Raw genomic sequence first — 23,985 nt, forward strand, 5'->3', positions numbered from 1 at the left:
CATAGAAACACCAGTGCATTTCAGTCTCTTTTCTAAAGAACAAAGATCTTCTTTACTTATTTATATGATTTGTATTAAAGGGCTGATTTAGACAACTGTTTTCGTTACTAAAATACCAGATAGACGCCCATCACTATATCATAGGTAGACCATTCCGCCTAAAAGGAAGACATTATTTTATTAAATGCATTTTTCGTACCAAACATATTGACCTGTAGCCTAATAACATGTCATCTGCCATTGATGAAACTATGTTGTGAATTATAGCATTGCATTTGTTTGTTTAATAGTATAAAATGACATTTACTTCTAGTATATGGAAAGGAAGCAATGCCTTTCATTTTAAAAAATACGGGGGGGGCAATTTACAAAAGCATTTTGAATGTGTGAAGCAGAAGTCCACTAGTATAACTTCAAGCAGTCCTAAATACAATGTACTAGGGTGCAGGCTGAGGTTTCCATTTACACCTCTGCTGTACTATGAGAACAAATCCCGAAAGGGCCTGATTAACATATCATTGTTTTTTTGTACTCCTGAATTCCAGACGTAGGCCAGGAGTTCTTCAAAACCTTATGTCTATTACAGTTCCCTAAGGTTACCACTATATCTATTCCAGTATTACTACAACCTAAATAGGTTCAAATCAATTCTAGCTAAAGACTTGGAGTAAGTACAATATAGTAAATGGCCACTGAGGTTCTGCAATGGATTTAAATGCAAATCAATGGAAGTTAGAAGGTACATTTTCCTCACCTAGTCCGATATCCAATTAAAAAATACATCAATAAAAATAACTTACAAAGTATCATATTTCTTTAAACATTGCAGTCACCCACATACATAACACAGTGAAAGTTATAAAAAACAGAAAGGAAATGAAATAAACATAAAAATAAAATAATCGTTTTGTACATATCAACATTGCGTATGCCCATACAACATATTGGACATAAAAGTAATTTAATTAAATTGAAAGACTCGTATAACTGAAAATATTGAAGAGATTTGTACAAATCACATTATAAAAATTTTAACAAATGATAAAAAATAAAATCATAATGTAAAAAAAAGCCATAGAATTGTAAACCTTGCAGACACATATAAACCAATATTTGCAGGTGCGTCTCAATTTGTAGTTCTACGTAACATAGCCCATACTCTCCCTCAACATTATATAGAACAAAATTTGGGTGAAGTATACCTAAAATATGCCCAGAAAGATCCCACTCAAGCAAGGGGGTGGATTAATGCACTCCTGCTGTTAGGTGCAGAGTAAGTCAATATAATATAAGTGGAGATTTACGTCTAGACGTAGGAGAAATCTGCAGGTGAACAGACCTCTGCAAATAGATTACCTTTGTGAATTGGATTCGGAAGTAAGCCAGGAGTACTATAAGACTAAGGGTCAGACGTACGTAGGAAAATGTTTACGATTACCAAATAGCAAATTTTTGGTAAACACGAATGTGCAAATGTGTCTTTGACACATGTTGAGACCCTGTGTGCCTCAAATAGACCTACCTCATTAATATTCATGAGGTAGGTCTCGATATGCGAACTATTGGGAATTGTAAAAATCACTGGGGCAGACCACCATGTCTGTAATTGCTTTTAAATCAAGCTATTTTTTTTAATGCAGCTGGTTTTCCTTAAGGGAAAATGGAATGCGTTTTTAAAACAAAAATTAAAAGTTTTCTTTTCATTTTTAAAGAGCAGGCAGTGGTCCATGGGTCCACTGCCTGCTCTTAAAAATGTTTTTACAAACATTCACAAAGGGGAAGGGTTAGCTTGGGGACCCCTTCTCATTTGAGAATGGATTAACTACTACTTGAAGTAGGTGGTAAAATGCAAATATTTTGTGACCGCATTTTGGTTGCAAAACATTCACTCATACCATTGCAATTCAATATTAGGAAGGGACGCCCTAAACACGCCCCTTACTAATGCCGAATCGCAAACCTAATTTGCGATACCGAATTGCAAATTGGGCCTTTGTTAATTGAAATAGGCCGTTTTAGGTCTTGCATAGGCAGCGCATGAGCTGCCTCTCCGAGGCATCAAGTAATCAGTATTACTACTGAAACTCCACCCATTGCGTTTATCTTTGTTTTGTCGCTTGCCATTGGTGTAATCTGGCATTGCTCTTCTTATCTTGCTCACTGTTGGCTAGTGGTCCCATACGTCACTTCCGTTTTCTTCCCTTTCTGGAGGAAGCAGCATCGACCAACTACAGTTAACTTACGCTGCAGGGCAGTATGTTTTAATGTTGGTACTACTTCGTTGTTTTTAAGTTCCCCTGACTTAGCACAATGCCCGTGAAGCGGCTCTGTACATTTTCCCAGAGATCACTGTCTGTTGCTCTCAGTTACGGCACTGTGCATAGTGTGGATGTTGCTTCACTTAGCCTGTTGGCAGGCACAGAGCTGTGTTACAAGTGGCTGGAGACAGGGAGTCTATGTAGCCGCTTCCCCCCACCTCGCTCTTCATGGTGTCGGGCTCAACTGCATTGTGGCTGCTACCATGTAAACACACCTCCCCCGCACGCCCAGCGTAGAGCCGGTCCATAGCAATGGCAGTTGACACCATTACTGGTTTTATTTTGCTTGGTTTGGCAGCACACTTTTACTTTAGCGTGTGTGTTGCTCTAAGTTACGGTGCTGCTCATAGTGTGGAGTTGCTTCACTTAGCCTTTTGGCAGGCACTGAGCTGTGTTACAAGTGGCGAGAGACTGGGAGTCTATGTCTCTGCATCCCCCGCACGCCAAGCGCAAAGCCGGTCTGCAGCAGCAGCAGCAGTTGCCACAATTACTGGTTCTATTTTATTTGGTATGGCGGCACACTTTTACTTTAGCGTCTGTGTGCAAAGACTTATTTTCCTTGGGGTGGGAATTTGTCATTTATGAGCTCTTATCCGGTGCATGGAGTTGGAGGGTGTCTCACACTATCATTATACAGGGTTACTTTTGTGTTAATTAGCCAAGCATGTCTAAGATAAACAGTTAAAAGAGAATTTAGAAACATTACATACTGACAAGCACAAAGTGGTCCCACTTTCGAGGGAATCTATTGCAGCTCTAAAGCCACATAAGAGACTAGAGGGCGAACACGAAAACTGACTCGCAGGCTTCCATTTCCGCCCCCTCTCCCACCCACCCTATACCCATTGGCTGAAAGAATTAAACTCTAATTTGATTCACTTAACGTTTACCCCCCAATCCACAAATTTCACGGTTTCTACCTATTACTTTACTTCGATTACGGCATGGGCTCGTATCGATTGGTGGAACCGTCAACTCATAACCATACTCGAAAATGTATGCCGCTTGTACATGCTTCTCTGTATCTGGCTATCCTGCCCTCTTTAAAAATCTCCCTTGCTGTGGGTAGCCCCGTCTTGGATTAGGTAACTCCATTTCCTCTCTTGCCAGATCAGGCCCGGCTCCAGGAATTTTTATTTGGGTGGGCCAAGGGTGCATTTGGGAGGGCCACTGCGGGCTCGATTTGTCGCATATATTTCTAGGCAGACCTGCTTCAGGGCCCTTATTTATTTCTTCTTAGTCTTACAAGGCTCAGTAAAACACACTCTTTTCCAAATCTCTTTCTAAATATTATCACTCTCAAAAGTGTTTTTTCCATGTAATGTTTCTTTGATGGAAAGAGGAGGTTTCTGAGGTGGGAGTATCAGGCAAGTGACACTTCACTGGCTTCCTCTGTGGGAGCCTTCAGGGAGAATCCCTCTTCATACCTACCTCCACCTGACCCTGGACTCTGCAACAGACTCCCTTACAGGCTTGATTATACCCACTCCTCTCCAATGCACCTTAACTCACAGCTGACCTTGGGCCCAAACCCCATAACAGGCACCATCGGTCTCCACTTTCATTTTTCCCGGTAAAAACATTATTAAAATGACCTTCAAACTTAAAACATTGACTATAGCAGTAAATATAATTATCCCGCACTTTAAAGTATGTTCCACAGTAGCCCTTATGACCCGACTGCTAATTAAATAAACAAAACCAGAAAGGCCATAACAGGGCCGGCTTTAGCACTGATGCGAAAGTCTTTTTTGGAGCCCCACCGCTGACCTCTTTCTCCGTAAATACCTTTACTACCACCTTCCAACAGTGCCCCTCATCCCTATTGACCTCTTCCTTGGATTCCCTCACTGCCACCCTCCAACAGTGCCCCTCACCCCTCCATGGCCCCCCCTATTGACCTCCTCCTCGGATTCCCTCACTGCCATGCCACATGCCACAAGTGCCCCTCATCTCCCCATAGCCCCTCCCCCTTATGACCTCCTCCTTGGATTCCCTCACTGCCACCCTCCACCAGTACCCCTCACCTCTCTGTAGCCCCACCCCCTCATGATCTCCTCCTCAGACTCCCTCACTACCACCCTCCACCAGTGCCTCTCATCTCTCCCTAGCTGCCCCCTCCACCCCTTGACCTCTTCCTCGGATTCCCTCACAACCACCCTCCACCAGTACCCCTCATCTCTCTGTAGCCCCTCCCCCTCATGACCTCCTCCTCAGACTCCCTCACTACCACCCTCCACCAGTGCCCCTCATCTCTCCCTAGCTCCCCCCTCCACCCCATGACCTCTTCCTCGATTCTCTCACTGCCACCCTCCACCAGTGCCCCTCATCGCTCCATAGCCCCTCCCCTATTGACCTCCTCCTTGGATTCCCTCACTGCCACCCTCCACAGTGCCCCTCATCTCTCTGTACCCCCTCCCCCTCATGACCTCCTCCTCAGACTCCCTCACTACCACCCTCCACCAATGCCCCTCATCTCTCTCTAGCTTCCCCCTCCACCCCATGACCTCTTCCTCGGATTCCCTCACTACCACCATCCACCAGTACCCCTCAACACTCTGTAGCCCCTCCCCCTCATGACCTCCCCCTCAGACTCCCTCACTACCACCCTCCACCAGTGCCCCTCATCTCTCCCTAGCTCCCCCCTCCACCCCATGACCTCTTCCTCGATTCTCTCACTGCCACCCTCCACCAGTGCCCCTCATCTCTCTGTAGTCCCTCCCCCTCATGACCTCCTCCACAGGCTCCCTCACTACCACCCTCCACCAGTGCCCCTCATCTCTCCCTAGCTTCCCCCTCCACCCCATGACCTCTTCCTCGGATTCTCTCACTACCACCCTCCAACAGTGCACCTCATCGATCCATAGCCCCTCCCACTACCTCCTCCTCGGATTCCCTCACTGCCACCCTCCACCAGTACCCCTCCTCTCTCCGTAGCCCGCCCCGTGGACCTCCTCCTCTGATATCCTCACTGCCACCCTCCTCCAGTGCCCTCATCTCTACGTAGGCACTCTCTCATATGCATTTCATTTGTTGTATAGTGCTACTCAAATCAGTGTAGTGTGTCTGTACTTTACACCACTCACACATTAAACCGAGACAATGAATCATACAAGTATGTAAATCAGTCTACAGGGAATGTCACATTAACCAATGAGGATTACAAGGTGTAGGAATCGCATGTCATCCATACTGGTGGGCAGTATATTTTAAAAGGGTTGGTCTGGGGAAACACAACCTTAGGATTTAAAAAGTATTCCATGGGGGTCAGCTTTAATGATAAAAATATATATCTGCCCAAACATACTCATTTTAGCAACATTAGAATAATGAAACTCTGAGGAAGTTCTAACTATATCACAACACGAAAAAAAGCAAAGTTCTAACTATACCATTCATGTTTGTATGCAGCTCTTTGGTGACAATTCATTGGTCACTGTCCTATGTTAGGATTGTAACTTCTGAACTGCAAGTAACACAAGGATCTCTGTGACAAAGGCAGTAACCCACTGAGCTTCCACATAAAATACAGTTCGTTTGCATTTAAAAACTACTAACAGACAAATGATTGCTCTCCAGCAGTATCATCATTAATCACCAGCGTTATCTGGGCACTTTGTAGTGTCTAATTGTTGTCCTGCATCAGCCATGATAATGATACAAACTGTTTAAATGAAGCTCACATGAAGTATGTGTGGTGCTGGGCCTGTGCAGATTTTTAAAGGAAAAACAAATAGTAACACATTCTCTTACCTACTACTCCATTAGTCAAACTTTGTGTCACAGGCCGCCTAATGTGATAAGCAGCTGCCGGGGTCAGGAAAGGTGAATAGCAATAAACAAACTTATTTTCTCCTGTGCTGTATAGAAAAATATCCACGCAGCAGAACAGTAGGCAAAGGTTACCCATGTCAAAGAAAGGATTTGTCGCCTTTCACCACGTGGAGATGAAGGGGTGAAAAAATAAACAAAGCCTCGTTTGTATGTAAATGGTCTTTTAAAAACCTGTGAAGTATTCGGCTATAATCTCTAAAACTGTCTGTGTGTGCGCGCCCAGGAAGCTGTCTCAGCCCAGGCACAGACACACACACAGACACCCTTGCGCGCCTGTCTTCAAGCCCTCACTGCCAGGGCCAAGGCTCCTGTTTGGGTGGGCCTGGCCCACCCGGCCCACCCGCTAGAACCGGGCCTGTGCCAGATACAGAGTAACAAAGGCTCCTGCTTGTAAAATGTGCAGTGTTATTTTGTAAAGCAGTAAACACAACTGGGAAGCCACTGCCTGGGCTACATACAATTATTCAACAATGACGTACTGTAATGTAGAGCCTAACTCAGGCACCTATGGTGGGATCGTGCAGCTCTTACAAAAGCCTGCGATTTTTTTCTGCTAGGCACCGAGTTGAGTGTTTGCTGGGGGAAAACGTCTGCATTCTTTTGCATTGAGAGTGGTTGATTGCTGGTGGCAGGACACCAAACGGAAATTATTCTTTTCATATTTGGCGTGGAATTAGGTGGTTGTTGCTATTGCTTGTCCACCACTCCAAGTTTGTTTGATTAGTGTTGGTTGCAGTGACTAGGTTGTCCATTTGTCACTTTTGTTCTGTTTTTCCATTGGAGTTGTGGTCACGTGCCCATCTCCAGTAGTAGTAACAATTAATACATGTGCATTTGTAAAGTGCACGTTCACTCCTTGGGGCATTTCGTCGCAGAATAACAGGTGTCTATTGTTACCCAACTCAGTGGCACTCATTGAATCGACCTTGGGAGGATGAAAGGCGGAGTTGACCCGCAGGGATTAGGTTTTCACGCACGGATGCACGCTCATGCTTCACACTGCACAATACAATTGAATGCTGGTTTTCAAATTAGTTTTCCTACTGCAGGCACAACATGCTTTCCTGTAACATTCAGCATGCCATGCACACTTTTCACTTTCCAAGCAGCCTGTGACAATGTCAGCCGCTTCTTTGCAAGGAAATAGGTTTTGTATTTACAAGAGTTTGAGCTATTGGCATTGTAAATGGCAATGCTTTTTATTAATCAGATCATTTCTTGTAAAGCACACTACACCCCCCCCCCCCAGGGTGATAATTAGCAAAACAGATAAATAAAAGGCATTGTCATTTACAATGCCGATAGCTTAAACTCTCGCAAATGCGAGACCTATTGCATTGCAAATGCTTGTTTCATTTGGAAACAGTCCAATTCTGTGTATGGGCAGTTTGCAAACGAAGAAAAAGCTATGTACTTCTGGCTCTCCTACTCACAGCTAAATCTTTGTGAATTGAGGCCATTGTGTGTAATTTAGGAATGCACCACTGAGCTTCTCACCTGTATGAAGTCACAAATTTGATAATGACAGGCTTAACGAGAACTATAGCCCGTCTAACTCGGTCTGTCTAATAAGTGATGAATTAGATCAACCGACGGAGCCTTGGACTTTCGAAGGACACATTGTGATGCTGCTCTTCTAATACCGACAGCACAGGGCAATGCCTGTGTGTTTAATGTCAGATTCAATAGAGACTTTCAACTGCAGATGCTTCAGCTTGTGCCATTCTCCCAGTACAGCTTTAGGCAAGTGTGTATATTCACAATGTTTGGTTGGGTATCTGTCACCATTTCCTTCTTCACTTGTTTCAGGATATGTAGGAACAAGTGATACACGTGATGCATTTGTTAAACATCATGTAATAGATTTATTATTTTAAGAACCTAATAGGTGATTATGCGAGTCTGTAAATGGTGACCCGCGTTTATAAAATGATGTACTTGAAATGATAGGCAGCATATCTGGTTTAATAAGCAATTATCCGATATATCTGAGCCGGGGAGTGATGAATCCACCTCAGTAGGCAATGCATTTAATTCAATGGCTGATTTGTCTGATTTAATAGGTTGCTGCCTTTTTTATTTTCTTAGCGTGTGATGAATGCAAGTGATGTATCTATTTCAGTGTGACTGGAATCATATTCTCGAACAGTGCAATTATTTCAGTGGGTAATGGATGAGGCTTTCCTAGCAATGTGTTTCAGAAGGTAATGCATTTATTTCAGAGAGTGATGTATCCGCTGCCTCCCTCTGCTCTTCGCTGAGCAGTGCAGCTCAGACAGTATTTCTGCACGTCAGTACGAAGAGAAAACGGATGTTAAACAGATATGGGAATAAAGCAAAAACAAATGTTCCGCATTTTCCAATTCTCACAAAATTGTTATTGCAATAGTTTCATTTTCAGAAAATGTGATTTTCTGCCTATCAAAGTAAATTTAGAAGAAGATATTCAGGTATTTTGGCTTGTGTTTCCGGCTTCCTTCCCCAAGCCATTTTATTTGATTTCTCTTTCCCCATGACTCCTATGTACACTTTTTGTTTATACATAAGTCAGAGCTTCCACAAAGTACTATTTTACGTGTCATGCACGAATGACGATTGTTCACCTACTAGTGTCATAGTGTCATCATGGCCTTTCGACTCGAACGTTTTAGGCCTGCCCTAGAGAAAGCTTAGCCGTCCCTACAAAGAAATTCGTAGGTAAAAAATGCATATTTATATATACGTAGAGGGACTTTGGGCCGGCCCTCTTCAACCATTGCATTGTTCAATTCTCGCTTAGCACGCCCTGCATCGCAAAATGCAGTGCAGCCCGCGCTAAGAAATTCGTTTTATTAATTAAATTGTTTACTTACCTCCAATTATCCATACTCCGGTTTTTAGCATGAATGAATGAATGGGGGTCTTGTATTGCGCAAACTTAGCCCAGAGGCGTCAAGGCGCAGCGAACAAAAAGACATAGCAGGTCAGAAAAGGAAGATAGTTCAGGATTTATAGGCCTGAGAAAAAAACCAGGTCTTTAAGAGTTTGCGAAAGATCTCCAATGAGGGTTGACTGGAAAGTTCGGGGGGGAGAGAGTTCCATAGTTTAGGGGCCAAGGAGGAAAAAGCTCTTCCTCCCCACTTCGCCTGTTTGAATCTGGGCACGGAAAGCAGATTTCTAGAGGCCGAGTGGAGGGTTCTATTAGGAGTGTAGGGGCTGACAAGGGTCCTGATACCTTCGGGGCCAAATCCAAACACTGCCCTGTGAGCCAGGCAGATAAGCTTGAAAGAGATCCTGGCCTGTATTGGTAACCAGTGAAGATCTTTCCTGGCCTGAGTTGCGGATGAGAGCCTCGGAAGGTTAAGGACCATCCTGGCTGCAGCATTTTGGACCATCTGGAGGCGATGGAGAGATTTCTTATTAATGCCACCGTAAAGAGCGTTGCAATAGTCAAGCCTGGAGGAGACCAAGGCGACTACTGACTGTTTGCGGGCATCCGGTGATAGATAAGGGGAAATCTTTTTTAACGTCCGGATGATGGTACAGCAGGTGGATGCTGTTCTGTTGACTTGGAGGTCAAAGGAGAAGGCCGTATCTATAAGAACGCCGAGATTCCTGGCCAAGTTGGTCGGGTGGGGGCAATCTCCCAGGGAGGAAGGCCACCAGTCCACAGACCATAAATCCTGGTTTCCTCCAAATACTAGGACCTCCGTCTTTTCCCCATTTAGTTTTAGATAGGTTATTACCATCCATTGGGAGACTGCCTCCATGCATGTTCGAAATTTAAGAGCAGCATCCTTTGTCGACTGAGTATTTAGTAAAGGTGGTTAGTAAAATTAAAAAGGAAAGGCGTCTCTCATTAAATCGGGTAAGCCCCCCGGTCTCACCAACGAGCTTGCATCCCCCTCTAGTTTCCCCCGTCCTTGTTGATAGCCGCAATGAAGACTCATTTGTAATTTCCGATAACGAAATACCTTTAGAAAACAGACAGGATGAGCAGGAAAATTCACCCGAAATTACTACGCTTTTGTCCCCGACACCTTCTCCGAGGCCTTCACCAGCATCCTCGCCTGTACGAAGAATAGTGAGGGCATGTAGAAAGGTACCGGTTAAGCGGGGGGGGGGATCATGAAATCAAAATAGACCGGGACTTTATCAATTGGTTTAGGGAATGCAATTGAGACCTCAAATAGTGTTGAGATGACTACACTGCTTCCCGCCCATATTGATCTCTTGGCAAGCATTATTGAAACAAAACTTGAACTCTTGATTAGACCTCTTGTGGTAAAATTAGATCAGGCCACACAAGAAGTAGCTAGATTGGGTGGTCTTTTGAACTCCCACCTAACTCTGAATAAAACACACAAGTGTCCCAAGGTAGGGAAAAATGTAAATAAGGACGCAGGTATTTCCAGCTATGGGGGGAATAGGGCCACACATACTACACACACTGTACCAGCCACTCAACCATCATTGTCACTATCCCCTCAACTACCCTCACCATCAGTACCAGAAATTCAACCTTTACCAACGAATCCTGGTAGCCAGAATACTAGAGCTGGGGGGGATAAAAATGAAGGGAGAAATGTGCATAAGAGAAGAGCGCCAGCTAATCTCCCTCCGGAGTGTGCCCCATATACAGTTGTACTAACTAATGTTCCGGAGGTGGATTCTTATCTTACTGACTCTAGGCTAGAAACACGCGAGGCCCTAAAAAATAAATCACTATCGTGGCTGAGCCGGAACTGTGGATTTCCACTCGCCTTTTCTAACGATATAATCTCTACACGACGAGTTCGCTGGATAGGAAATTCTAGGAAGAACACTAGAGGGGACTGTATCATCGTTAATTTTAAGCATCCACAACATGTTGCTACAGTCCTACTTAGAGCAGCTTCCTTACCTGTTGCGGATAACATTGTTTGTGCACGGCCCCTTGGTTTTTTTTTTATAATCATCTTATTAACATTCATTCTTTACAATCTGAGCAGCCCAAATTTCCCGTCTCCTCATATAGGCGTGGTTTTGCAGTTTCTCCTCATAATGTATATCAACCTCCAAATAGACCTGATCCATATTGTTACCGGGTGGCTAGGCCGTACAATCAATTTGATCAAGTTCTTCTTTTAACTAATCGGTTTACCCCCCTATCTTCATTGGAGGAAAATGATTGACAGCTAAATGAACCTAGGACTGAAGCTCACCCTCCATCTCCTACCTTTCGAATTGCGACCTGGAACATTGCTGGCATCAAGGATAAAGTAGGGAATGACTTGTGGAGTAATTCATTAAAAACATTTGACAATATTGCTCTTCAAGAGACTTGGGACCAGAAAAATAGTTTTTCCTTGGATGGTTATAGACATTTTTGCATCCCAGCAACTAGTAGTGCCGCAGGTAGAGCCAAGGGAGGCTTATTAAGTCTATTCAAACTTGACATAAAGGGCACACTAACTCAGTGTATTTCAGGTTGTGTGAACTGCTTAATTGTTGAACTATCCATCCCGGACAAGATTAAGATTTTATTTATTAATTTCTATAATTCAAGTGCAAATGAGTGCACCAGTCGCACTGCAGAACGGACGCTGCATCTGGGATTTTGCTGATTTTACCTTTCTCCACTACTCCTCGCGGTACCCGCTCCGCGGGTCCCGCATCGTGAGGGGAGTCTGACCATCGCCGGGGGCCACTGCTGAGGGACGTGCAAGCAGGAGAGGACTGTGTGAGGCGGGGCTGCGAGCGCGGGTGCTGGGACTCTGTTTCCCAGGAGCACCCGCCTGCCTGGATTGTGACCACCTGGGCCGCTCTCCCCGACCACTCCCCCCCCTAGCCAGTGATCACCATATTTGGAGGCCAGTTCTCCCGCGGCGCGGGAGCGCGCGGGAGGGCGCCGGGAGAAGCCCGGGACAAGGGCGGGACCGTCTGTGGCCGTCCGGGGCCGCAGGAGGCCGGGCTGGGCCCACCCCCCTTAGTTGGTGCATTGGATTTCTGGATACACTTCTGGCTACAATCCCTGGACGAACATAACTTTGTACTTGTATAATGCCGTCTCCTGCAAAGGAGAGTACCCCACTAAAGCCGGGAGGAGGTAAAAGCAGAACCCTAGAGAATTATTTCACGCGGGCGGTGGGGGAGGGGGACAAAGAGTGTAACCTGTCTCGATTAAGGGCTGAAAGGAGACGCTCTATAGACAACTTGAAAAACACCCCCCTTGGAGATCAATCAACTATGCCCAGGGAGGAGCTGTCTTTTATAGACGATGTTCCACTCCTGTTGAGGGGTTGTATGAACACGCCACCAGTTGAAGCTATGAATATAGTCCCAGTTACCAGTCCCAGCCCCACTAGGGTGACCATTGATTTAGTCTCCCAAGCACCCCTAGGCCCAAAGGCTAGTAAAGTTAAATCCATACCTGCCATTACGCAAGGAGCACTTGGGCCTCCCCCTAATAAATGTAGAAGAAAGTCGAAGGGTGTGCAGGGAAGGAATAAACCAAAAATCTCGCGCCTGGACTTTGGGAAGTCTTCTACTAAACCCCCTGTGCTAGTAGCAAAGTTATCGGTTGACCCACACCCCAAATCTACTGCCCAAGATAATTTAGCGCCCGCTTCAACAATAAACGTGGGAACTAATATTGCCAACCTTCCCCTTTCTGTTGTGCCGCTTGGGAACCTGGAATTCTTGCTAAGGTCTCTATTATTACCGATTAGCGAGAGCATAAAAAAGATCGAGATCAGACTAACCATACTGGAGACCACACTAGGTAGTCTGAAAATCCCGGCTGATCACCAGAAAAGGAACTCAGAACCAACGCCCATTACTTTAGCCCCCCAACAGCCCGTAAATAGGGCTGCAAATACAGTCCCCTCACAAGCCGCAAATACGGTGGTCTTGCAAAACAACCCTGTATCAACTAGGCCCCCTAATTTTAACATCCCTATTCCCCCGTCAGGCCCGGCCAACTCGGCACAGCAGGCAGACAGCACCTCAATGATCCCTTTAATGAAACTTCCTCCGAGACCACGTAGGCCCAACCTACCCCCTGAGACCAATGACTTTACTGTAGTCATGGCAGGTGTTCCCCCACTCGAAGTAGGTGAAACTGAGGATTTTTGTGCCCTGAAAAGTAGGGTCATTAAGTGGCTCAACATAAATAGACCCCTCCCGTTACACCTCAATAACGAAATTATAATGGTAAGAAGGGTGCCATGGGTGGGGAGAACCAAAAAATCCATTATTGGGGACTGCATACTCGCGAGTTTTAGGGACACAGACACAGTGTCCTATATATGTCAAGGGAAAAATAGATCTAGGGAATCCACTATTCAAACCCTTCGGGTGTCTTTCTTCTTCCCCATCACTCCAGTCCCACTGAAGCCGCCACAAATGCAAAACAACTGGGAGAGGGTTGGCAGGAGAGGGAGACACCAGGATTCTAACCACAGATTTTCATTTGGCCGACCAGAACCACCTATTCACATCTATAATCGGTTCAACTGTCTGAATGATCTAGAGGGGGTTGATTGACAGATGGACAATGCCCCCCAGGGTCATATGGAAAAGAGTGTCCTGGTGGAGGTGTTGGGAGGGCGGAGCTCTTATGTTCAGCAAACTGTAATGATTGGTGTTGGGAAACCAGGGTGTGTTGAACCCAAGGTTACAGCAACAGAATGTACAGGAGGGGGATATGGGCTAGCTATGCAGGGGCCAACACAGGAGATTTTATCAATCCCCCCAGGAGGGTTTAGAAGAGAGGGGAGAGGGAATGCGACTAATTTCCTGGAACGTAGGGGGGATAGCGGGTAAATTCACCAATAAGGAATGGGTCGATTTCATTAGGAAATTTCATGTCATATGTCTTCAGGAGACATGGGCCTTGGTGAGCAATTACCATCTACAGGGGTACAAGTGCTTTTTTGTTCCTGCCCAAAAATCCAGATCCGGGAGAGCAATGGGCGGGCTGTCCATTTACATAGATTTAGACCTCCCAGGTACCTGGTCTTCTCCAGATTGGAACTCATATGGGATACAGGTAGCTCGGTTCCGTGGAAAGGGGCTAAGACTCTCCATTTTTAACATCTATAACAATGAGTCAGCAAACACCCAAATCCAGCTACTAGCTGAATTAGACCAGAGGCTGGAACAAGAAATAATATCCCAAAATAAGGGGCAGTCTTATGGGCTGCTATTAATGGGAGATTTTAACTGCCATCTCTGTCCGGCATTGGTTACGGCAAACTCAGATTGGTCACAATGTCCATTGGAAAAGGGTCCGCATTTCTCTCACACACCCACTGGGTCGGCTCTGGGTCTACTTCGGTTGAAGTATGACTTAGAACACACTATTACCATGATTGAACCACAGTTGGATGGCATACTTCCTCCAACTTTTAAGGGCAGGGGTTGCTCATCCATTATAGATTATATTCTGGCCTCAAGATCCCTGATAAACAAAATAGTCAGGGCAGGGATAGAATGGAGCAGTTTTAGCGACCACAACCTTCTCGTTTTGGTGCTTTCATATAGGGTGGGTGCTGGAACTAGACCCCGTGGTATAATTGAGGAGAGGGTTACAGACCAAGGTAGGCGACTGAAATGGCCCAAAATAGATGGGGCAAAGTTTTTCAAAACCCTGGGTGAAAAGGGCCTACCGGCCATTAACGATTGTCTAGACTTAGAAGTCCAGGGACCAAGGTTACTGGAAGCATTTGAGCAGATTGCTAACCTGATCGATGGCCTACTTAAGTCCAGTGCGCCCCCCCGTAACCTGGTCAATCCGCGGTGGTTTGACAAAGACTGCTCTAAGGCACTAAGGGAGTTGAAATGCTGCCTAAAGCTAAAACCGAGGGACCCCCAAAAAATTAGGGCATGTAGAGAGAAATATAATAAAGAAACTAAAAGGAGGAAACTTGCCCTGCAGGCAGAAGCTTGGGCAGACCTAAGAGAGGCAGGGGAAAGAAAGGATCTGGAGGGCTTCTGGAGAATTATCAACAGACCGACTTTTCAAGAAAATGATTCTCCGGACATAGGGGCTAACATCCTTCCGGAACAGTGGACCGCACATTTCAGAGGTTTATATAATTATGAGTCCGGTACCTCTGTAGAGCAACCGGTAGCCTTAAATCAGGTTTCTCCGGTAGTATTTACTCTTAAAGAGATCACTGTAGGGATGGAGGGTCTGACTAAAAATAAAGCTCCGGGCCCGGACGGGATCCCCCCTGACCTATTTCTCAGTAACATAGATTTATGGGCCCCTTTGATGACCAGGGTCATAAATACTGCCATCTCTTGTGACCTGCCACCATCTTGGTCAAAAGCAATTATTGTGCCAATTTTTAAAAAGGGCAACAGGGACGACCCTAAGTGCAATCGGCCGATTTCCCTGATTGACGTATCGGCCAAACTTTTGGGTAGGGCAATCCTTAATAGACTGTCCGAGTGGACCGATGAGAATAACCTCTTCTCGGACACTCAATACGGGTTTAGGACAGGGAGGTCTACCAGCGACCAATGCCTGAACCTTTATATGCTGACTGCCAAATACACTTTGGCTAGTGATGAACCTATTTATATGGGTTTCATGGATTTGGCAGCAGCATTTGACCACGTCAACAGAGGAAAGCTATGGGACATGATGTCAAGTATGGGGATTGATAGTGGTTTAATCTCCATACTAAGGGAATTACATAGCGATACTACGGCCAGGGTTCGATTTAACAGGGAGGGAGGTTTGTCTGACCCCTTTCCGTGTAAGAGCGGAGTCAGACAAGGTTGCATCCTTGCCCCTTTTTTGTTTTCCCTTTATATTAACAACTTGGAGCAGTTTCTTTTGGGTTTAAAGGCAGATTCCCCCAGGGTTGGGCAGAGGCACATCCCTGTCTTGCTTTACGCGGACGACGCGGTTCTGCTCGCGCGCACCCCGCGCAGTCTACAAATCCTGATTGATGGGTTCGTTAATTTTATGAGCACCCTGGATCTATCTGTCAACCTGGGTAAATCTTATGTGCTCCTGGCCGGCAAAAAACCTTCCTCTAAATTTATTTACACAATAGGTACCCATATTTTAGAGGAGGTCAAAACGTTCACTTATCTCGGAGTGACTTTTGATGGTGCTTTACAGTTTAACTCCTTGGTGACGGAACGTTGTTGCAAAATGATTGCCTCAAACGGGGCAATAGCAGGATACGGCAGGAGGTTAGGTAGATGGAGCCTGGAACAGGTGGTGAATTTGTATTGCTCCGTATCATGCTCCAAAGTAATCTATGGGGCAGAAGTATGGGGCTTTGTGAACACCACTAGAATCCAACAGGAAGAAAACAAATATTTGAAATCTATCCTGAGGGTACCAACCAGCACCGCTGGATTTATAGCCCACAGGGAGCTAGGGAGGCCATACCTGGATGACCTGTTAAAATTTAGGCCAATTGTGGCCTGGTTAAAAATATGGGCTAATCCAGAGGCGCATCTAAGCAGAGAAATTTTATTGGACTGCTTGGATAGGACCAATTGTATGCGTATCCCTTGGCTCAAATATGTGAAAAATACCCTCGAAGATTTAGGTTTTGGAAACCTCTTCACGAACCCTACAACAATATTAGCCCAGCATAAGAAACAAGTAGGGGAAATTTTCCTAGAGCGGAAAATCCATTACAGAGCTGAGGCAGAAACACTCAAAAAGACTGTGAGGGCGCATAATCTGGTGAAGAGTGTGGAGGGTATGGAGCCTTATCTGTATCTCATGCACAATGCACAGGATAGATTTCTTATGTGCCGTTTTAGACTGAATCTACTTCCCTTTATGTTGGCTTCCCCAGCAGGTTTTTCTACATCAATCGAGCAGAAGGGACCCTGCGGCTGCGACAACAGGTCTCCGCAGGACTCCCTTCATTTTGTTTTGCTCTGTCCCTACTTTTCTATGCCCAGGCGCAGTTTTCTTGTAAATATTTTAAAAAATGCCCATCAGGAACATGCCAGGGATGCGCTAGTCTTTTTGCAAAAAGCCTCCGATCCCCTTACCCTGTGTTGTATCATGAATTTTATTAAGGTTGCGGTCCGATTAAGGATGACCAGGGGTTAGATATGAAAGATTTTGGATCATCTATTGTATGCTTATGGATTTGTATACTGATATTTTTTTTAACCAATGTTAATTATGTATAAGGATCTTGATCAGTGTTTAATAACTTTTAATTAATGTATATATGTTTGTGCTTTTATGGTGTTTTTTAATCACCGAATAAAGATTCTTAAATGAAAATGAAAATGAGTGCACCAGTCATAATCTGGAAGAATTGGAAAAAATGTTGTCAGTCTACAGTGTAAATGAGAATACTTTTGAAATAATATTCCTTGGTGATTTTAATATTCACCCTTGCAACCTACCATGTGCCAGTTCAGAAGAAGAAGGCCCTCCTTATTCTTTACCTATCCATCTGGAACATTCTAGAAGGGGGGAGTTATTAGAAAACTTCCTGGCTAGATGGAACTTATACGAGTCGGGTTGCGGGATGGTGGATTTAGCGGCCCTACATACAAGGGAACAGATGATGGTACTATTATTGATTATATTTTTATGTCTTCTTTTTTGTTGTGTAAAGTTTTAACATATAAAACTGAGGTCTCGGTTTTTAGTGACCACAATCCGGTCTTCATGGATATAATGTCTACGGACTTATTTTCCATGAAAACTGTGTTACATAGAGGCGGCCAAAATGTGATTATTAAAGATCAGGGTCGTAGGTTAAAATGGACAAACATAGTCCCTGAAACCTTCTTGTTAGAGGTACTGGATAAAGTCGAGGATCAGGTGGCCGTTTGCCTTGCAACGCTGGCGCAAAATAAAGAAGTGGTTTTTGCCTTTGATAACCTCTGTAGAGAAATTAACCAAAGCTTACTTGTTGGCCCAAGACAGAAGATGCAGCATGGTAAGAGATGGTTCAATAAAACATGCTCCAAGGCACATGGTGATTTACTTAGGGCCCTGAAGGCCATTCCTAAAGATCGAGCCTACATAGCTAGTCTAAGAATTGCGTACAAAAAAGCTATCCTAGAGAGGAAAAAAGAGCTGAAAGATGATGCATGAGCTCAACTGCTTGACCCGGATACCTTAAAAAATAGCGGACTATTCTGGAAAATTATAAATCAACCGCTATTTTCAGGTGAGAAGAATTGCCCACTTGAGGCTAATATCCCAGATGAGGGATGGATAAAACACTTTCGAAAAATATATTCTGACCCTAGTAATGAATCACAAACCGGGGACACCCCTTTCAGCTCCGAGGGTTCCATTGTAACCTTCGAGGTCTTAGAAGTGGAAAGAGCAATAGATTTGACCCTAAAAAACAAGGCTCCAGGCCCGGATGGGGTCCCTGCAGATGTTTTTAAATGTGCACCAAAATTTTGGGCAAAGATATTGTGTAATGTTTTTAATGTTCTATCCCATGAAAATATACCGGCCTCATGGAAAAAATCTATCATCATCCCTGTTTACAAGAAGGGAAATAGGCAGGACCCCTCCTGTTACAGACCCATTTCTTTAATTGACTCCTCAGTCAAAATTCTGGGACGGGTCATTTTGTCCAAATTGAATGAATGGGTGAATAATAGAGGGGTTCTATCAAATGTCCAATACGGGTTTAGACCAAAGAGGAGCACAATAGACCAGTGTCTCAATTTGCATCTGCTAGTAGATAAATATACAAGGGCCAAGGAGGGGTCCATGTACCTGGGGTTCATGGACCTCTCATCAGCTTTTGACCTTGTAAATCGTTCAAAGCTGTGGAATATTTTACTCAACATGGGTCTTGATAGGGCTTTGGTTAACCTTCTAGCGGATTTACATTCTGGTTTATTGGCCTCTGTTAGGGTCACTTCGGAGGGCCGCTGTTCTAGTCATTTTAAATCGGAAAGGGGGGCCAGGCAAGGGTGCATCCTGGCTCCCCTTTTATTTACGATATATATAAATGCTATGGAACCCGCACTAAAGGAGGCCACCCTTGACATTCCGCGTATGGGAGAACTCGGTATTCCTGTTCTCCTGTACGCGGACGACACTGTTCTTCTCTCGCGGACAGGGGTTGGTCTACAACGCCTTCTGGATGTTTTTGAGGACTTCATGGGTTCCCTGGACCTTAAAATAAATGCTAAGAAGTCTCAGATAATGATAATGGGAAGGTGTTCTAGAAAGAAGTACTCTAAAACTTTTATCTGCGGAAAAGAGGAACTTTGTAGAGTACCTACATTTCCCTATCTGGGGATTACTTTTGATGAGAGAGGGAACTGGGGTCCGCAGATAAAAAACAGAAACATTTCCTTGGCGAGAACCACCTCAGCTCTCCAGGGATTCTCGAAAAAATTGGGGGCTAGGCCAATAGTTGCACTAATGAAAATCTACAAAGCAAAATGCCTTACAGTGGGTACCTACGGTAGTTCATTATGGGGACATGGTTCCTCGGAGTGTCTGCAGATTACTGAAAACAAATTTTTGAGGTCCGTCCTTTCAGTTCCACAGTCTACCCCCTCATATACTATTCATACTGAACTTGGGGTAGGCTTTATTTCAGACATGATAAAAATGGCTCCTTTATTAGCTTGGATGAAGACCTGGTTAAATCAGGAAATTCCCCTGAATCATGTTATTTTGAAAGATTTTTACATCTAGATAAAAATAACAAAATTCAGTGGTTGACTTACATTAAAAATAGTTTTGTCAGGCTAGGGAGACCTGAGCTTTTTTCCTCACCTGAGTTAATAACATCAAAGGACATTGTACTAATTAAGAGTGCAATGGGACAAATGTTAAGCCTGGAGAGAGAACAACTGGAATTATAAAAACCTACTATGAGGATTAACCTCATTATATCCAGCCAAGAAGGACCTGAAATGTAAATATTGTGAATCAACCATATCATAGGTTTCTTTTAACTCGATTCTGTTTTAATATGATTCATCTGAACCTTGGATGTTTTCCTAATTGGAGCTCTCCTGATAATGCAATGCCGTGTTCTTGTGATAACTTCTCCACCCAGAACACAATGCATTTTTTGATGTTCTGTGGTCATTACATGGCATTAAGGCTGACATTTCTGGTCCCAATTTTAAAGGAGGCTGAGTTTTTGCAGGTTAAGCCAGCTCATTTGTATTTGCAATTATTGCAGACCCCTAGAATTATCTTCCATGTTGCTAGTTTTTTAGTGGGGGCTGTTAGGATTAGGAACAAGAATATGAATGAGAACTACTAAAAGGTCGTAAAATGAATTGGGATGAAATGGCTTATAATGTTTTGCACTGTGAAATGGTAATCAGGGTAACTATATTGGATGATGTTTTATATCTTTTTACTAAGACTTCATTTTAAAATTTTTAAGGATATTTTTAAAGATTTTGTCATATTTTTTACTGTGTACAATTAATTCTGTTTTTAGCATGTATAATTAATGTATTGCATTGTGTAAATTTTTTATAGTACTATTGTCTTTTTATGATATTGATTTATCGAAATAAAGTATTCTGACTGACTGACTGACTGAGTAGTGGAACTGATGATCTGGGTATCATCAGCGTATGACAATACTTGATACCCAAAGGATCGTGTTACTTTGGCAAGTGGGGTTACATAGATGTTAAATAAAAGCGGGCTCAAGGAAGAGCCCTGCGGAACCCCACATTGCACGACCTGGGAGGGGGACAGAAAGTTACCCAGCTTTACTCTCTGCTGTCTCTGGTGAAGGCAGGAGGATAGGATGTTAAGGGCATTTCCTCCCACCCCTATCCCCTTCAACCTGTCAACCAGGATTGAGGGGGACCGGGTATCGAACGCTGCTGTAAGATCCAGCAATACCAATAGAGTAGTCTGTCCTGAGTCAACCTCAGATCGGATGTTATTGACCATGACCGTAAGGGCAGACTCGGTGCTGTGGGCAGCGCGGAAACCATGTTGGGGAATGTCCAGCAGGTTCCCTCTCTCCAGGTAGGCGGTCAGATGGCGATTAAGGTGGGCCTCAAGTATCTTGGCCGGGGCTGGGAGTAATGATATGGGTGGGATGTTTTTTAGGACTTCAGGGTTCAGAGAAGCCTTTTTTAGAAGAGGCTTCACAACTGCAATTATCCATGGCACACGGAAAATCCTCTCGATAACGGCCCTGTTCATGACCTCTAAGAGAGGAGGTAGGACAGCCTCTCTACAAGCCTTTAAGGTTTTTAAAGGACAGGGGTCCAAGGGCGAGCATGATTTGGTGGCATCCAGAAGGCGATTTAATTCTTCCTGGGTCAAGAGAGGAAAACTAGGAAAACCGAGAATACAGCCGGATTCCGTGGCCTCATTTCGGAGAGGGAAAGGGGGGGTGAGGATACACTATTAGTGTCTAGCTCCAGGTTAAGGGTTTTAAGGGAATTGTAAATGTCAGCGATTTTGGAGTGAAAAAAGCTCGCAATATTATCGCAGAGCTCCTGAGTCTCAACAACAGAATCGGCGACTTTAGGTGTCGACAGAGTGTCGATGATTTTAAAGAGCTCTTTCGACGACTCTAGCGAGATGGTGATATTACTAAAATAGTTCTTTATTTCCTCTGTTATGGCTCTTTTATATTCCCTCAAAGCTAGCTTGTGTTGATTTTTAACAGGGGAGTCAGGGTGAGCATGCCAGGATCTTTCTTTTTGCCTGCACCTCTGCATCCCCCACCCTGCCCCTCCCCTGCACCGCCTTTCGCCCCACCGCAACTCCCTCCACGGGCCGCGGCTGAGTGCGTTATTGATTTATGTTTTGTGTATTATGTGTCATAGATATCGCAAGGATTATGTTCATGTAAATCATGTCATGCAGAATTGGTGTGGTTTTCTTTTAAATCATTTTCCTGAGTTTTATTTTGAGTCTTTGTACATGTTTTGAGGCAAACAATAATGTGCGAAAGAACTGAACAACAATAAGGACATTGTAAAGCAAAAGCATTTGCTTTCAATCACCGTTTCCTGCCTAATAAGACTTATGTTCTATGCGTACTACGTGCAAGCGTCTATTTGGGTTTGGCCATGCTATAAATAGCCACACCCGAGTTCTAGAAGGCGCTTTGTCTTCCATAATCGTTCAAGGAATCAACCCGCTTACCTGTTTGTTGTCGCGGCTCCCACCTGGCTTCTTTCCGGCACCAGTACTTCATCAGAACATCACGATGGGCTGTTCTGGAAATCTTCTTGCCTTTCCTAAAAAAGAAAGAAGGAAGCTAAGTGAAGCATTTCTTTCATGTTATTTTATTTCACGTAAAGGCACCATTGCAGGACAGCTGCATTGGAAGCAAAGACAATTTTTTGAACCTTTGTTTATAAAGCAAAAAACATTTCTGAAGAATAAAGAATGCATCAAAGAAGATTAAAAAAAAAAGCTTTTTCAGAGACTAACAAAAACGAACTTTGGTAACAAGTTATTTTTAGAGCAATGTTTTAGTATTTGTAGTATTATTCTTAAAATCATATCTGCAGAGTACGTGATGGACAAGTCAGTTGGGGACAGTACAAGTAAGTGATTATTGAACACTAGAGTCACTGTTAGTGACACAAGCTGTATACCTGTATGAAGGAATCAAGTAACGTATTCTTGTTAATTTTGATTGCCCCACAGAAAAAGACAACAAACTGTGCATCTCAACATCAAAACACCAACCAACTCTCTTCAACCACAACTGGACGCCATCACAAGACTTCAACGACGCTACGCCACAGTTCTTAAGATCGCAGGTAGGACATATCTGTAGAATAACGCTTGTGGTAGAAAGTAGTATAGCGCATCACTTGGAGAATTAAGAAAAAGGTATTAATGCATATTTGTTGCCTCGCAGGTCGACAACAAGAAGACATCTGCGTCCAGAATCCGGCCATCCCCCTAAACCTTATCCCATAGCCTTAGTGGGTTATAGTAAACACAGGTTATAAGGTAAGTTACAGGGAAGTTGGCTCATAGCGTCTCTGCGAAACTACAATCAAGCACCCTGTAGGTAAGAGTGCTTGTTTGACCATTGACAGCAGGCTAAGCCCACATGAATTGCTTCACCCAGAGGCTATGATTCAAAATCGAAAAGTATCATTGCAGGATATAGCTGCTTTGTTAGCGACCATTCAGACAGACAATGCTGCACTTCGTAGAGATGTATCAGCTCTACAAACTGCAATGCAAGCCTCATCTGTTCCTCAGTCTACTACGTAGAGTTTTTATAACACTCAGAAACCAATTCTTAAGCCACCCACGTTTCAACCTCATATGCAAACACTGCATAGCAGTAGTTCCCCTTCTTCTTCCTCCACACAAACTCAGGTTGTAACTCCTGTAACCGTCCCTCTAGCAGCACTAGAACGATTTTACGGTGATAGCAACAAATACACAATCTTTTTTAATCCATTTGCATTTTATTGCAAAACCAACGGCCTTTCCTGATGAATCCTCCAAAATTGCCTTTATTGTCTCTTATTTAGGAGTGTATGCAGCGTTATGGTCCGTTCCACTAGTGGAACGAGATGACCTGGTGATTACAACGCTTTAAGAATACAATGAAGAAACTGTTTTCCAAACATGTTTTTGTGCAATCCGCAGACCACAAATTACTTCACTTAAAGCAGGGCTCTTCAGATTTGTTGCATTATATCTCCCAATTCAATAGATTAGTCATAGAAGCAGAATGAACTGAAGAGAAACGTGTTTCCCTTTTTTATAAAGGGCTCAGAGAGGAGTTAACCTCTTCAGCGCGACCGCGTTTCCCCCTCCGGTGCTGGGCCGTAATAGAAACGGGCGTGGTCATGACGGAACGGTTCCGTCATGAGCACAGCTCAACCGTAGCTCATGACGGAACCGTTCCGTCATGAGCATCGA

Source organism: Lissotriton helveticus, chromosome 4_1 (assembly GCF_964261635.1).
Source record: "Lissotriton helveticus chromosome 4_1, aLisHel1.1, whole genome shotgun sequence".
NCBI lineage: Eukaryota > Metazoa > Chordata > Amphibia > Caudata > Salamandridae > Lissotriton > Lissotriton helveticus.